Raw genomic sequence first — 15332 nt, 5'->3', positions numbered from 1 at the left:
CTGTGATAGGATTGCATTTCCTCTGCTTGCTCCTGTTGCCAGTCAATTAATGAACTTTTGAACTGTTTTTCACAGTAGAACTCTGCTTTCAGAATGGAGAGAGCTTTGTCCCAAATCGCTGGCATATTCACAGTCATTGACATAATTAAGAGTGCACTTCTCTACAGCCCCCACAGGCTCTGGCACCTGGGCACACACCCCAGGACCTCTACCCTAGATAGCGATCCAGATCCAAGCAGGTCAAAGCAAGAACAATTACCTTTTGAATGGTTGCTTGGTCCCCCTGAAATCTGCAGGCAGGAGCTCCTGAGGCAGCCACACAGAGCAGCTGCCACACCTCTACTGCTTCTTGCCCCATGGGCAGGGGCCAGATAGTCCTCTTCCATCTACCCCTCTTCCAGCAGAGTTCCTGACTGACCTCTTACTTTGTCTTTGGCCTTTATGGGTTGAGAAGTCTAGAAACCACCACAGCTTCTGGTGCTTCACTCTCCTGAAGTCTGTTCTGGCCACTGCTGGTCGGGGCTGCCCTGGGGCCAAAACCACTCATGCGGGGCTTACCAAGCTGCCTTCAGTAGGAGATTTGTTTTTCTCTGTCACTTTGTGGGTTCTGTAGTTCTAAAATTTATTTAGTCATTTTTTATATGAATTGGAGGAGGTGGAAGCCAGAGCTGTGGGGAAGTCCTGTTTCTGCTCTGCCCCTGTAGGCCTCTCTTGTTACTTTTTTCAGAGCTATCTTTGAAGTATCTAAGTTTTCAGTTCTTCCATGATGGTATGATCTAAGGAATGGTCTTGTCACTCTTCTTTTCTTCTATGCTGTAAACTTTGAGCAGCCACAAGTACTCTTTTCCATCCTGGAACTCTGACCAGGATCCCATTTCCCCTGTGGTCACATATTCTAATGTGCTGTTTTACCTCCTGGCTCTGGGACTGCAACCCAAAACTGCATATGGACAATGCAACAGAATCCTGTCACTAGTGCCAGCAAAGGTTCCCCTGAAATCTCTTTCTGACAAGTTGTTTTTATCATCCATGAGCTGAGCGCTCCTGAAACTACTGATTCCGTGGCCTTAAAGCCCACTGCTAGCTTCAGGGAACAGTCTGCACTCAGCTGTGCTCTACTTCCACCCCAGTGAAATGGGCTTTCCTGCTGCCCTTCTAAGGTGCCCTGGGCTGGAAATTGTTTCGTCCCATCCTTTTATTGGTTCTGCTCCTTCAGAATTTGTTTTTAAGCCTTATTTTAAGGTTGTTTGGAGGGGAATTTGGGAGAGCTCAGATGAATCTCTGCCTTTGCTCCAAAATCTTGGCTTCACCTTCTCTTAATCTCACAATCGTGATGGCTTTGGTTTTGTTTGTGTAAAAGCTTTTTAGTTTAATGTAATTAAAATTGTCCATTTTATATCCCTTATTGCTCTCTCTCCCTTGCTTGGTGACAAATTCTTCCCTTATTCATAGATCTGGCAGATAAGCTATTCCATCTTCCCCTCATTTGTTTATAATTATAATCCTTTATGTCTAAATCATATACCCATTTTGACCTTATCTTGGTATATAGTGTGAGGTATTGGTCTGTACCTAGTTTCTGCCAAATTGCTTTCCAATTTCACTAGCAGTTTTTATCAAATAGTGAGTTTCCCCAGAGGTTGGATCTTTGGGGTTATCAAACACTAGATTACTATGTTCATTTACTATTGTGTATTGGGCAGAAGCAAAATACTTTTAAGGAGGGACAGGTTGAAAGAAGATAGAAGGAAGGATAAACAGGGGGAAAAGTAGAATGAAGGGTGATACATAGTAATCATAATTGTGACTATAAATGGGATGAACTTGCCTATAAAATGGAAAGTGAATAACAGAATGGGATTAAAAGCCAGAATCCTATAATTTGTTGTGTATATGTTCATTATATGTACACATATACCTATATTGTTGACATGTATTATTTGACATGTGATTCCATTGGTCTAGATAACTTCTGGTGAGAAATGTCCTCTCTCTCAAAGTGGATTGACACCTACTTCATAATATTTAGTCAGATTTAGAGGTGGGATTGTAAGTGTATGTCTTTGTCCATATATTGTGCACCATGCTTTATATTAGTAAGAACTATATAAATTAACTGTTGGATTTAGTCAGTAGTTCAGTATTGTAATGTCCACTTTCTCTATTGCTGAAGATGGAATCCAAAAGAAGCAATTTTTTTTTTCCAAATTTACCTTGCGAACTCAGTGGGGTCATATAGTTTAAGTTTCATTATCCTCTGAAGATAAATAGTGTTTATTTTCTTCGTTTTCTGTCTGTGCTCTATCTTCTTTGTTGGCATCTGTTTTAATCTTGCATTACAACTCTTCTAAGGCTATGTTTCTTTTCATTTTCCTAACCTTTTTTCATTTACCCTACTCCATGTACCTGTTACCTAAGTTTTTATGCAGTACCTCTTTCTAAACTTCCAATCCATACCCTTAAGCCTCAATCTTTTTTTTGTTGGAAGATCTTAATTTTTAGTGTTCCCTTATCATTTCACTAACATCAAAAATCACTATAGAATAATACTGTAGAGCTTTAGGATGATATGCAAATGTTTATAAAACATTTATTTGGATTCACTCAGAATTTAATTTTGATGTAGATATGTTATATATCATGGGATTTACAAAGTTTGATTATAATATTTAAGTATATTGGCCAAAATATTTTTAAACCTTTGTCCCTAGCCAATATAGGTAAATATAATATCTGAATACAAGTGAGAAAATACAGTTCCTTAAAATCTTTCAAACTTGAATAAGATCTTAAGCTCTTTGAAGACATGAACTTTTTTTTGCCTTTACATTCCCTAGCATGGTGCTTAGCACAAAGTAGACACTTAATAAATGCTTATTGACTTGACTGATGCCATAATGACTATAATGATTATAATGACTTTAAGTCCTTTAAGATGAATTTCTCTACAGAAATCCCATTCCATCATGCTCCCCAAAATAAGTCAATGATGCTATAACTTTTTTCTTTCAGCAATGATTCCATCCAATTCAACAAACATGTATTATGTCTGCTATATATAATGTACCATGCCAGGCAGTGAGAATATAAAAGTGAAATAAGGCAAAAATCTGTGCCTTCCAGATGTTTATAGTCTATTAGAGATAAAAGAAAAAGAAATATACTATAAATCAGAATATTATATATACATTGGAAGAAACAAAGTGCTGTGAAAAATACAATAGGAAAGAAATCATTTTCATATAGAGGAATCAGATCAGGGGAGGTTTTAGAAAAGAGGTGGAACTCCATCTGGGCCTTAAAATATGTGGCATGAACAAAGGAGCAGATGTGTGAGAAGGCAAGACAAATTCAGGGAATATTCAGAGTCTAAAGGAATTACTATGAAATAAAGCTAGGAAGGTAAGATCACAGATTTTAAAGTCCCTGACAGAGACATTGGAAATCATCTAGTAGAAAATTCTAATTTAGAGATGAGGAAACTGATACCTAAAGATTTTAAATGACTTGCCCAAGGTCACACAAGTAACAAGGAGCAGACCTGGAATTTAAAACCCCATACTAATCCAGCACTAATTCCATTACATCTCCCAACAGTATTATAGGATCTACATTCCACAAACTTGCCAATGAACTGAAGATACATATTAAATAGTTTAGAATAATAAGGAATATTACCTGGGGCTTTTATTGAAAAGTAGAATCTTTACCTTAACATATTCATATTTTATGTCAGAGAAAAACAAAAAATTTCATTTCCTACCTATTTTTGTGTGTCTATGTTATGACTATGCAGTACATATGAACAGCACTGACCATAGAATCAAAATACATACCTATATTCAAGTGCTACTTCTCCTATAGACTTGGTGACTGAGCAATTCACTTCAATTTAAAATGCCCCAGGCAACTCTAAGTAAAGGTAGTTCTGCTTTGGTAAAGGGAATTTCCTTGCTGGAAGCTGACTAACTGATAAAAATCACAAGTCTGGATTTAAAACAAAGAATTTGATTTGAACACTGATCTAGCTAGTCAAGCTTAGAACATTTATTAAGCACCTACTAAGTACGTGCAAAGGACTAGAGAAATACATGAAAGACAAAAATAGTCCTCCCTCTTAAGGATCTGATAGGAGGCAACCAGCAAACTATATTCTTATCAAAACAAAGGATAAATTGGAGGTAACCTCAAAGGTAAAGCATTAAGGGGGTCAGAAAAGGCTTCTTGAAAAACATGGGATTTTTAACTGAAATTTGGAGGAAGCCTAGGAAGCCAGAACGAGGAGATGTGGAGGGAAAGAATCAGGTAACACAGTATGGAGCCTGTTGCATGAAGAAGGGCAGCAAAGAAATCAGTATCACTGAATCAGTTGGAGGTGGTTAGTTTGCCAGTTCTGGTGGTAGTTTTTATGGTTTGTATGTTTGTTGTTTTTAACTTTGCCATTTCCATTGATCATGGAAAAAGTGACCCATTTCACATGAACCATTTTAAACACATACACACAAACACACACAGCACATTCATTTGAGCTTCATTTTGCTTTGAAAGGTATTAGAATAAGAGTTTCCTTTTTAGCAGTTATTAAGAGCTTAATGTAATATCATATAATCAAGTGTAGCAATTTACTATGTATCTTTTTTTACAATGTTCTCTAAAACACTAAAAAAAAAAACAAAACTGATCAAATGACTGTAACCCTCTTCCCCTGCCAAGATGCATTCATTAGATTATGAACTCCTCCATTAGATTGTGAAGTCAGGGACTGTCTTTTGCCTCTTTTGTATCACTAATACTTAGTACAGTGTCTGGCACACAGTAGGCACTTAACAAATATTTAGTGATTGATTGTTTTGCAAAGACTAAATTTTTCAAGAAGAAATGTGAAGTAGCATGAATTCAATTCCTTTTAACTCTTCCAGATTCAGGAAATAAATTATTATCTTTAAGAATTTTCTTGACACAGGTGGCTAAGTGGCAGTGAATGGAACACCGGCCCTGGAATCAGGAGGACTTAAGTTCAAATCCAGCCTCAGTCACTTAACATTTACTAGCCGTGTGACCTTGGGAAAGTCACTTAATCCCAATTGCCCTCCCTTCCCCCCTCCAAAAAAAAAAAAGCAAAAAAAATTTTTTTTTCTTGACAAATACAAAAGCATGTATAGTCAAAGCTATGGTTTTTCTAGTAGCAATGTATGGTTGGGAGAGCTGGGCTATAAGAAAACCTGAGTGCCACAAAATCAACACTTTTGAATTATGGTGCCGGACAAGACTTTTGACTCAAATCAGTCAATCCTTAAAGAAATTAATTCAGACTATTCACTGGAAGACCAAATACTGAAGTTGAAGTTTAAATACTTTGACCATATAATGAAAAGATGGGACTCATAGAAATAGACATAATTTTGGGGAAAGGTTGGAAGCAAAAGGAAAAGGAGCTGACAGAGGATGAGATGGATAGACAGTGTCATGGAAACAGTAAACATGAACTTAGACAAACTTCAAGAGATAGTAGAGGACATGAGAACCTGACATGTTCCGGTCCATGGAGTGACAAATAGTCAGACAGACTGAACAGCAATAACAATGACATTAAGCATTTTCTTGAGGAAAAGTATGGGTTGGGAGGATATCTAAAAAACCTCAATGAAACTGTGTCTGCACATAGTAAAGTATTTCATCTGACTGACCCTATAAGGCTTAGAACCTTTTTGGTGTACCACAAGGTGCATTTAATTATTTTTTTTTTTTTTACTTAGCTCCTGAACTCTTGGGACAAGTATTTTTTTTTTGTCCAGAACATGTTTAGTTTTATTGTTTAAAAATTATTTTAATGAATTAGTAACATCAAATGTGTATCATACAAAATTGTCCCTTCACATTTCCATACATCGTATCTGTACCACTTGAAACTCTAGACTAGAAATGCATTGTAGGTATGCACTTAGTAACCATAATTTCAGTTATCGTCAAGGGACAAGTATTTATAAGGGAGATCCAAACTACCCCTTTTTTTTTTTTTGCACCTGCAAAAATCAATTGAACTTTCAATTAAGGATGATTTGTCTTTTTTCCAAATTCTTGTATACATGAAATTAAATTGCAAAATTAAAAAGACTAATCAGGAGTCATGTATTTGTCTGAGTTATGAGAATGAATATCTCAAAATTTTTACTGGAAAAGGTAAAGTTGATGATATGAAAGGTCAAAATGTATTCAAAATACATTGCTTTTTTTGTTTGTAGGTTTATTTTGTTGCTTGGGGTTTTTTTTGTTTGTTTGTTGCTGTGTTTTTTGACTAGGTCTCTGTATCTCAGCTAGGTTAGAAGTACAATGGCCACTCAAAGACCTCATGGTACAGGCTCCCCCACCCCACCCCCACTTTACACTCCCCCCATTGCTGCTTTTTTTTGGAGGGAGGAAGGCAAGGCAATTGGGGTTAAGTGACTTGCCAAAGGTCACAGTGTCAAGTGTCTGAGGCCCTATTTGAACTCAGGTCATCCTGACTTCAGGGCCTGTGCTCTATTCACTGACCCACCTAGCTGTCCCTCCCATTTTTTCTTATAGTAGAAGCTATGGCCTGCTCAATTTCCAACCAAGGATAGTTCTTTCATCCTTTTAGCAGCCTGTGTCCCTCCTCCCACCTCCTTGGGGGTGGCCTATCAGTGACAAACAGCGCAAACACCCAACTGGCTTTAGCCCTACTTCTACTCAGAAATCCCCAATTCCAGCAATCTACCAGCCTCGGCCTTCTCTGTAGCCCAGAATATAAGCATGTACCACCATGCTGGCTATACTAACATGTCAATGTAATGAGATAACCTTATCTTCCTTCCTTTCCTTGATTTTAGTTTCCTGATAAAAATTTGCAATAAAAAGTACTAAAACAGGGGCGGCCAGGCAGCACAGTGAGTAAGAGCACGGGCCCCAGTGTCAGGATGACCTGGAGATGGAATCCTGGGCTCAGACACTTAGCACCCAACCAGAAACACCTGGCCGTGTAACCTTGAACAAGTTACTTAACCCCAATTGCTTTAAAAAAGAAAAAGCACTAAAACAATTAGTTGAAAATTAATACTTTCTCCACATGGAAATTTGATAAGCAGAGAACCTTGAAGTCAATAAACATTTATTAAGCAACTGCTACTATGTTCCAAGCTCTGTGCTGTGTTGGCTACAGAAAAAGAGGCAAAAGAGAGTACCTTGGGCAGTGTAATGGGAATGTAAATTTTTAAGATCTTTCCTGCCCCTAGGCTTAAGTGCACCTGGAGACAGTGGTGGGAGGCTTGTTTTTCAAGAGATACTTTGTGATTGGGCAGTGGGTCAAGAGGGTTGTTACATTCTCTGAGCAGGGAGAAGACTATATAATCCCTGATGTGAGGCTTTGCTTTGGGGCTCACTTTGAGAAGCATTGAGTGATTTGACCAGAAGAGACTCTGGGCAGCCATTGAGAGCCCTCCCCATCTTTGAAAACCCAGATGTTGATGCTTCCATCTCTGGTAACTATGATTAGGTATGGATGTATGTAATGGTTGGACAGTTTGGAGGCCTGTCTGCAGAAATGTTCTTGTAACTTATGCTTGTAACCTCTGTATATTCTGAAGTTCAGGGTGCTGACCTTTTCCCCCTGAACTAGGTAAATGATATGTTTGATTGATTAAAGTAAGCTTGTTAACCCATTGCTTTCCTTTATCAAATCAGATCCAAGAACCTCTGTTGGCAGCCACCCTGGGGAAGCTGGGGTGCTTGCCGCTACAGGCGGCTAGTTGGCAAAGTGAGTAGAGCACCAGCCCTGGATTCAGGAAGACCTGAGTTCAAATCCAGTCTCAGACACTTTACACAAAAACTAGCCATGTGACCTTGGGCAAGTCACTTAACACCAATTGCCCTCCAAAAAGCAAAGAAAAAAACAAAAAACTTTGAGGCAGCTAGGTGGTGCAGTGATTAGAGTACTGGCCCTGGAGTCAGCAGTACCTGAGTTCAAATCCAGCCTCAGACACTTCACACAAAAACTAGCTGTGTGACCTTGGGCAAGTCATTTAATCCCAATTGCCCTCCAAAAAGCAAAAGAGAGAGAGAGAGAGAGAGAGAGAGAGAGAGTCCCTTGCCCTCAAGCACCTCAAAATCAAATAGAGAATAGCAAAACTCACCTTCCAGTTCTGTCTTTAGGTCAGTTTTCTCTGGAATAGCTCCTATTCTTCCTCCTCCAAACCATTTGCTATTTCTAACTTGACTCCAAGTGCAATTCCTCTTGGGAACCATCAAAATGGTCCTTATGCAAACAAACACATATTCTCTTTCCTAGCACCTATCTCTAGCTAATCTTGTATTAAGTTACTTGAAACAAAGATAAAATTGATGGCAATGAACACAAAAAACAGCCTTTGAAAAAGGGCAATTAAATATCTCTCTTGTCATGTATATACCTTCCCAGGTATCTGTATAACAAAGGACAGACCAAGTAGTATATTGGTCATACAATCTACTCAAATACTAAGAGGAACTCCTACAGCACAGCAAGGATTTATGGGAAACCGTGACAAGCAATGAAAAGATGAAAAAACTACTAACTTCTATGAGTGGAGTTCCTATCACTGTAGGAAGAAGTCATGGTTGTGGTTTGTCCTCTCTCAAAGAAGACTATGACTGCGTAAGGAAGGACATGATACCCCAAGTGAAGAGGGTAGGGAAAGGGAGGAGAGGTCTAAACGATATTTAATATGAGGTTCTCAATAGCCTCCACCACGGTCTTCTTGCAAGTTTTTGAGTCAATCTGAATAGGAGGGGTAGATAACTTAGCTCCTTCAAAATCCCAGCTAAACCCAGGATAAAGAGATTTCCATTTAACTGAGGGCAACATGCCATGAATTCAATGCCATCTGCTACTAATTAAGCAGTGACATTAATGGAGTCTCTTAATGGCTTTCCACTAAGATAAATTCTTAGGTGGCTTTGGAGCAGGTTGCATATTTAGAAGTAGTAGACTGATATCAAACAACAAAGTCAGATTCCATTAGCATTATATTAGCAGGACACCAAATGGAAAAATGGAAAATTAAATGAGTGTGAAAAAAAAGCTAGGCTTGGCACTGCCTTTGCAAGTTTGAAAGAGAGCTGCTATGACCTGATAATAAAAAGGCACCAATCATTGTGAGCTTTAATTAATAGTACATTTATTGAATTAAGCAGTGAATTTTAAATAAATAAATCTAAATGATGAGGTATGGGCTCTGGGAGCCCCCTTAACCTCTCCTTGACAAAAAGGCTCTGGGAACCTCCCTTGGACTCTTGATTAAATTATCCCATTAGATGAGGCATTTGCATGAGGCAATAAACCTTACATAGTGGCAGGGCCCAGACCTCTAGCCTAGTTACTAACTGCTAACTAGCTCTAGCTACTAACCTAGCCCTCCATTGTTCATCTACTTCCCACCCTAGAGCTTATCAAAATATCAATACACCCTTGAACTGGCCTGGCCCACCATAGTCTGTGGCCTCAAGACACTTCCCACCCTTAATCACTCATTGGCCTCATTAACTCCTCCTGAAGACCCTCCCTAAACTCCTCCTCTAGACTACCCCTAGATTCTTCCCACAACCTTCTGTATATAAGACCCCATCTTGTCTCCATGTATGTGAGAGCGCCATAGAATAGTGAGAGCATTACAGAATGACCTAGCACAGACTTACTTTGTGTCTAATACAAACGAACTTTTAATAAACTTTACTTTTCTTTGGCTGAGAAGACTTGAGTTGAATTCATTCAGCAGGACCCGGTGTGTTGGTATTTTGGGGTCTCCAGAGCAACCTTAACCCTCTTTATGGGTAACCTCTTCAAAGAGCTATTTAAGGCTTTGTCTTTAAACATTTTGGACATCATCCCTTTGCAATGAAGTTCTTCTCTTAGTATAAAAATGAGCCTTTCTGATTGTAATCAGACTTACTTTCCTATTCAGTGACAAATAACTGATAGCCAGAAAAAGCCCTTCCAGGGGACCCCCTTGGAGGAAGCCCAGTCACTTGGGCAGGGGGAAAACCTGCTTCTGATGCCACAAGGATGGTCACTGGTCCAAGGAGTGCCCCTCCAGGGCATCCCCCCCAGAGGGAGCCCAAGGAATCAATGCCTCTAGAACTGTGCCCATCTGACCAGGAGCATATTCTCTAATATAGATTTTTAAAACCTAATTTTAAAGCTCATATAAATAGAATTACTGAGAAAACAGCATGGCCCAGTGGACAGGGGGTTGGTCTTGGAACCAGAAAGACGTGGATTTAGCTTCTGCCACTGACAAATATTGGCTGTGTGCCTTTGGGTGGCTCCTTAAAACTGGATATAGGGGCAGCTAGGTGGCATAGTTAATAGAGCACCAGCCCTGGACTCAGGAGGACCCGATTTCGAATGTGACCTCAGACACTTGACACAACTAGCTGTGTGACCTTGGGCAAGTCAGTTAACCCCAATTGCCTTACCTTCCCCCATCCAAAAAGAAAAACAAAAACAACTGTATATAATAGAAGATTTGCTGATATGCTTTGGTGGAGAGAATTTACACAATGAGAGAGTTCCTTACACCAATGAAAGCTCAAGTTCAGACCCATCCTCCCTCCCCCAGCAACAACAAAAAAACCTTGCAGAGTGTAAAATTTGATATTTCCAACTTGTTTTAGTAAAATATGTAACTCTCCATCAAGGTAACAGACTGAACAAAGGTCTGATGGGATTTAAGTTCTGGGAACCCGCTTGAATCTTCCCTCTTGATGAGGCATTTGTCTGAGGCCATAAAATTTTCATTATCTCTAGGCCTAAATCTCTGTCATTCTCAACCTAGCCTAGCCCTCCATTGTCCAGCTACTTCCAGTTCTTGATACTATCAATATATCTGTACCCAAATATGCTACCCTTAAACTAATCTAGCCCACCACTGTCTCCAGGGAGCCTTCAGCTATTTCTCACCCTTAATCCCATTCCTAGAGTCTGACCTCAGTAGTCAAGATCCTCCTTAGACTGCACCCCAAGACCCTCCCCAAACCCCTTCTCTAGACCACCCCCTAGATCCCTCCCACAGTCTTTCTGTATATAAGATACATCTTGCCTCCATGAAGGGGCTGAAATTCAATCTAGAGGAGATTCAATCTGGCCTGCTTGTCAACACAAGAGTCACAAATACTTAGACTCCTTAAGAGTCTACCCATTATGGTGAATCTTTAATTAACTTTATTTGACTTCAGCTGAGAGAAGGCTTGAGTCAAATTCATTTGGCAAGACCCAATATATTGGTATTTTGTGGTCTTGAGCACCCCTAAACCTAAATATTTATGGTTCCCTGACTGGAAAACACTGCCAATCTCAACTTCTTCTCCAGCCAGGACTGGAAGGTATGTAAGCCTCTATAATCCAAAGTGATATTCACAGCACCCACAGCAGCTATGAATATGCTGGTGTAGCTGTGAATCATAAAATGTAACAGACTCTCCATGTAAAAGACAGAACCAAAATGTTTATTCAGATACCAGAAAGTTGAATCCCCAAACCAGAAAGCCAAATCCATCATAGCAACCAAGAAGTTGGTACACATAACCAATGCAGCAAACATTTCCAAACATTCCCTCCATGGGGCCTTCAAAAAGAAGCAGGCCCCCTTAAGCAAAAATGCCCCTCTCTCATTCACAATAGCTGCTCTGCCTCCATGATGCTGACTCCGTTGTTCTAGCTCTTTCTCCTGCCCCTTCCTGTTCCACCCTTTCAACAAGCTCTCCCCCCATGGAATCCATGTGATTACATTTGGCCTATTAAGGGGTAGGGAAGACCTTCAAATTCCCATTATCATTACATTCTCCCCCTCTCCCTATCCCCTTCTTGTTCTCCAAGTACCTTGGAGGTGTTTTTTGGGCTTGACCTCTCGGTTTCGATTAGATCAGAGAGCTAGGAAGTTGTCAAATATTTAGCCTGACACTCTCAGGTTCTCTGGTCCAGCAGTTATGTTGAAGGCCATGGACCTGGGCACAACTTCTGAAGCATGGAGGACAAGGACAGATGCCCCATCCAGAAGTGTAAGCTTGATTCTTTCAATTCTCTTGGTGCTAGGGAATTGGGAAAACTTCAGGTACTTTTTTGTGGGTGTTTTTTGTCTTGTTTTGTTTTGTTTGTTTTTTGAGGTTTACTCCCATATCTTCCTTTATGGAGGAAGGGAATTCTAGCTCCTATGCCTATAAGGGGTCAATCCTTTTTAATTCCCAAAAGTTCACCTTTGGGTTGTCTTTCACAATATTGAGAAAAATTTAGTTTCTCTAAAGAACTTTTAAAAAAAAAGCAAGTGTTCCTTTGCAACACTGTTTGGCCTCAGTATCACTTAGAGGGCCACGAAGTGGAGGACTTTAAAACATAATACTCTCTAGCAGTTAGAATTATACTGTCACCCAGAAGGAAAATGGATAGAAGTTTCCTACTTACTGGCCTTCATCAAGCTCTCTCAGAACACAGTTCTCAGAAAAGACTGTAAGATGCTTGTAGCTAGAACTGTTCCGAAAAGGAAGAATGCGGGACAATTAAATGACCCCGTTCTTATGACTCAATGGGCTTCAGTCCCAGCCCCTCCCCACTCAGCAACTCTTGCTCAGGACCTAGTCGCAGGTCTCACTGAGGCAGCTCCCCAACCTCCCCCAGTTTCCCTTGTTTCCATGCCCCCCTCCTTAGCCACCCCTTTTTTTCCCTTGGTTTCCCTTCCCTTTTCCTCTAGCCCAATACCCCTCATTTACTGCCTCCTTCACTGTCCACATACCCTACCTGCATCACCCACCATGATTCCTCCTCCCAAGGCAAGCCCTATTCAGATTCTGGCCTCAGGGTCTACTCCTACTGCAGTCCCTACAGTATCTCCCACTATGACCCCTTTCCCTCCTCAGATGCCAGTTAACCTTTTCCCTTGCCAGCTGTATCCCCCATCTTGCAGTATAATCCAGTCAGCCAGTCCCTCACAAGAAATGGGATTTCCTATCTCCCTTCCCAAGGCCCCATCCCCACAGAGCCTCCAGGGCTTTTTCCCATAAGGGAAGTGCCTGCCTGCCCAGTGGGACAATTAGAGTGCAAGTTCTCTTCTGCATTTCAGATTTCATTCAAGGTAAAGAGAAACTGGGGGAATACTCTGAAGACCCCAATAAGCTTTACAGACATATCCCTACAATTTGAGCTTTCTTGGGGTGATTTGCATATCCTCTTCTCTGCCTGTTGTTCCACTGAGAAGAGGACAACCTGGGAATAAGTCCCAAAATTTGGGGACCATTTGGCTAGCAGTGACCCCACAAAATACCCAACAGGAATAGCTGCTGTTCCTACTGGTAACCCTGGATGGGATTATGAAAAGAGTGAGGATAGGGGAAAGAGAGACCATGTGGTCCTTTGTGTGCTAGAAGGTCTAAGAACTACATTTCAAAAACAAAGACATTTTCAAAAAGTTGGAGAAATTACTCAGGGAGAAAAGGAAAACCCTGCCCTTTTCCAAGACCAGCTGGTAGAAGCTATTAAGAAGTATATGGGGGTGGCCAGGTAGCACAGTGAGTAAGAGCACCGACCCCAATGTTGGGATGACCTGGGGATCAAATCTGGGCTCAGACACTCAGCACCCACCCAGAAACACCTGGCCGTGTAACCTTGAGCAAGTTACTTAACCCCAATTGCTTTAAAAAAAAAAAAAGTATGTGAATTTAGATCCTGACCTCTATAGAGGGGGCAATAATCCTTAGTATGTATTTTATTAACTAGTCTGCCCCAGATATTAACTAGTCTGCCCCAGGAAACTGAAGAAATTAGCACTGGGACCCCAAACACCTCAGGCCCAATTACCGGAGACAGCCTTTGGGGTTTTTAATAACAGAGCCCTACTTGTAGCAGAGGACAGAGAACAAAGACAAAGAGTCAGAGACAGAGAACATGCTCAACTCTTGGCTGCTGCCATGACCAGGAAAAGACTCAAAGAGTTCCCCTCCAGGGCACCCCCTCAGAGGAAGCCCAATCACTTGGGCAGTGGGAAAACCTGCTTTCAATACCACAAGGAGGGTCACTGGTCCAAGGAGTGCCACTCCAGGTTGCTTCCCTCTCTCCCGCAGAGGGAGCTCCAGGAACCAACGAAGGTGGGACTGTGCCCAACTGACTAGGAAGAACATTGGAGCAAGGACTGTCCCTGAGGCTGGAAAAGTGATGGAGCTGCCCTCCAGGACCCTGTCCTCCAGTTTTCTCAAGACTCAGAATGACAAGGGAACCTGGGGCTTGGCAACATTCCTACTTTTTCCATCTGTCACACTGAGCCCAGGGCAAAATTTGAGAATAAAGGTAAGGTTACCCACTTTATCATGGCTAAATTCTCTGTTTTAACCAATTACTCTGTCTCTATCCTCCCCTTGACCAGTCAGGTCAAGGGTATCTAAAGAGAAACTAAGGCAGGTCTCCAGACATACCCTGCCCTGCCTGCTTGAGGATCTGTTGTTTGAACACTCCTCCCTTATGCTCTCCTCTTATCCTGTCCCCTTGTTGGGAAGGGACCTGATGGTGAAATTGGAAAGTCAGTTTTCTCTAATTAAGCCTCCCAGATCTCCCCATCTTCCCCTGGAAGTGTGGGAGATAGTTAGGCCAATTTTGGGGGATCAGGGAATTTCTGGGTGAGCTACTTCTGCCAACCCAATTTGACTCCTAGATCCTAACACGTTCCCCCATCATCATCTATATCCAATAGTCCAAGACCTGGGAGGGATTGTAACCATTAATTGCTACTCAAGGCCTGGGCTCACTCCCTCTATAGTGGGGCCCCAATCAATTTAAAGCTTTTGAGACTCTAAAAACTTAATTGACCACCACTCCAGCATTAGCTTTACCCAATCTAGAAAAATCTTTCACTCTCTATGTTGGTGAAAGAAGAGGACAGGCTTTGGGAGTCCTAACAGTCTTTAGGACTTGACCCCAGGCCTATTACCTGTTTTTAAAAACCATTAGACTCAGGGTGGCGAGGTGGTGCAGTGAGTAAAGCACCAGCCCCGGAGTCAGGAGGACCCGAATCCGGTTCCAGCCCCAGACACTTAATACCCACAGGAAAAAAACGAACAAACAAACAAACAACTACCATGTTTCCCCGATAATAAGACACTGTCTTATTATTTTTTTTTTAGAAAGAAAAACACCAGAGGGCTTATTTTCAGGGGAGGGCTTATGTTGTCCTGCCTCAGCTCTCCTCTGCGGCACTGCTCTCAATGGCGCCAGCAAGCAAATCACTGGGGAAGAACAGGATGACGCACTCACTGCTGCAGCTCTGATTGGATTCAGCTCAGAGTGTGTGTTTCGGGGGGGG

Source organism: Petaurus breviceps, unplaced genomic scaffold (genome assembly GCF_028583685.1).
Source record: "Petaurus breviceps papuanus isolate PSGF00001 unplaced genomic scaffold, PetGlider_PUasm1.0 213, whole genome shotgun sequence".
In the NCBI taxonomy this organism is placed as follows: Eukaryota; Metazoa; Chordata; class Mammalia; order Diprotodontia; family Petauridae; genus Petaurus; species Petaurus breviceps.
This window is presented reverse-complemented; position numbering follows the sequence as displayed.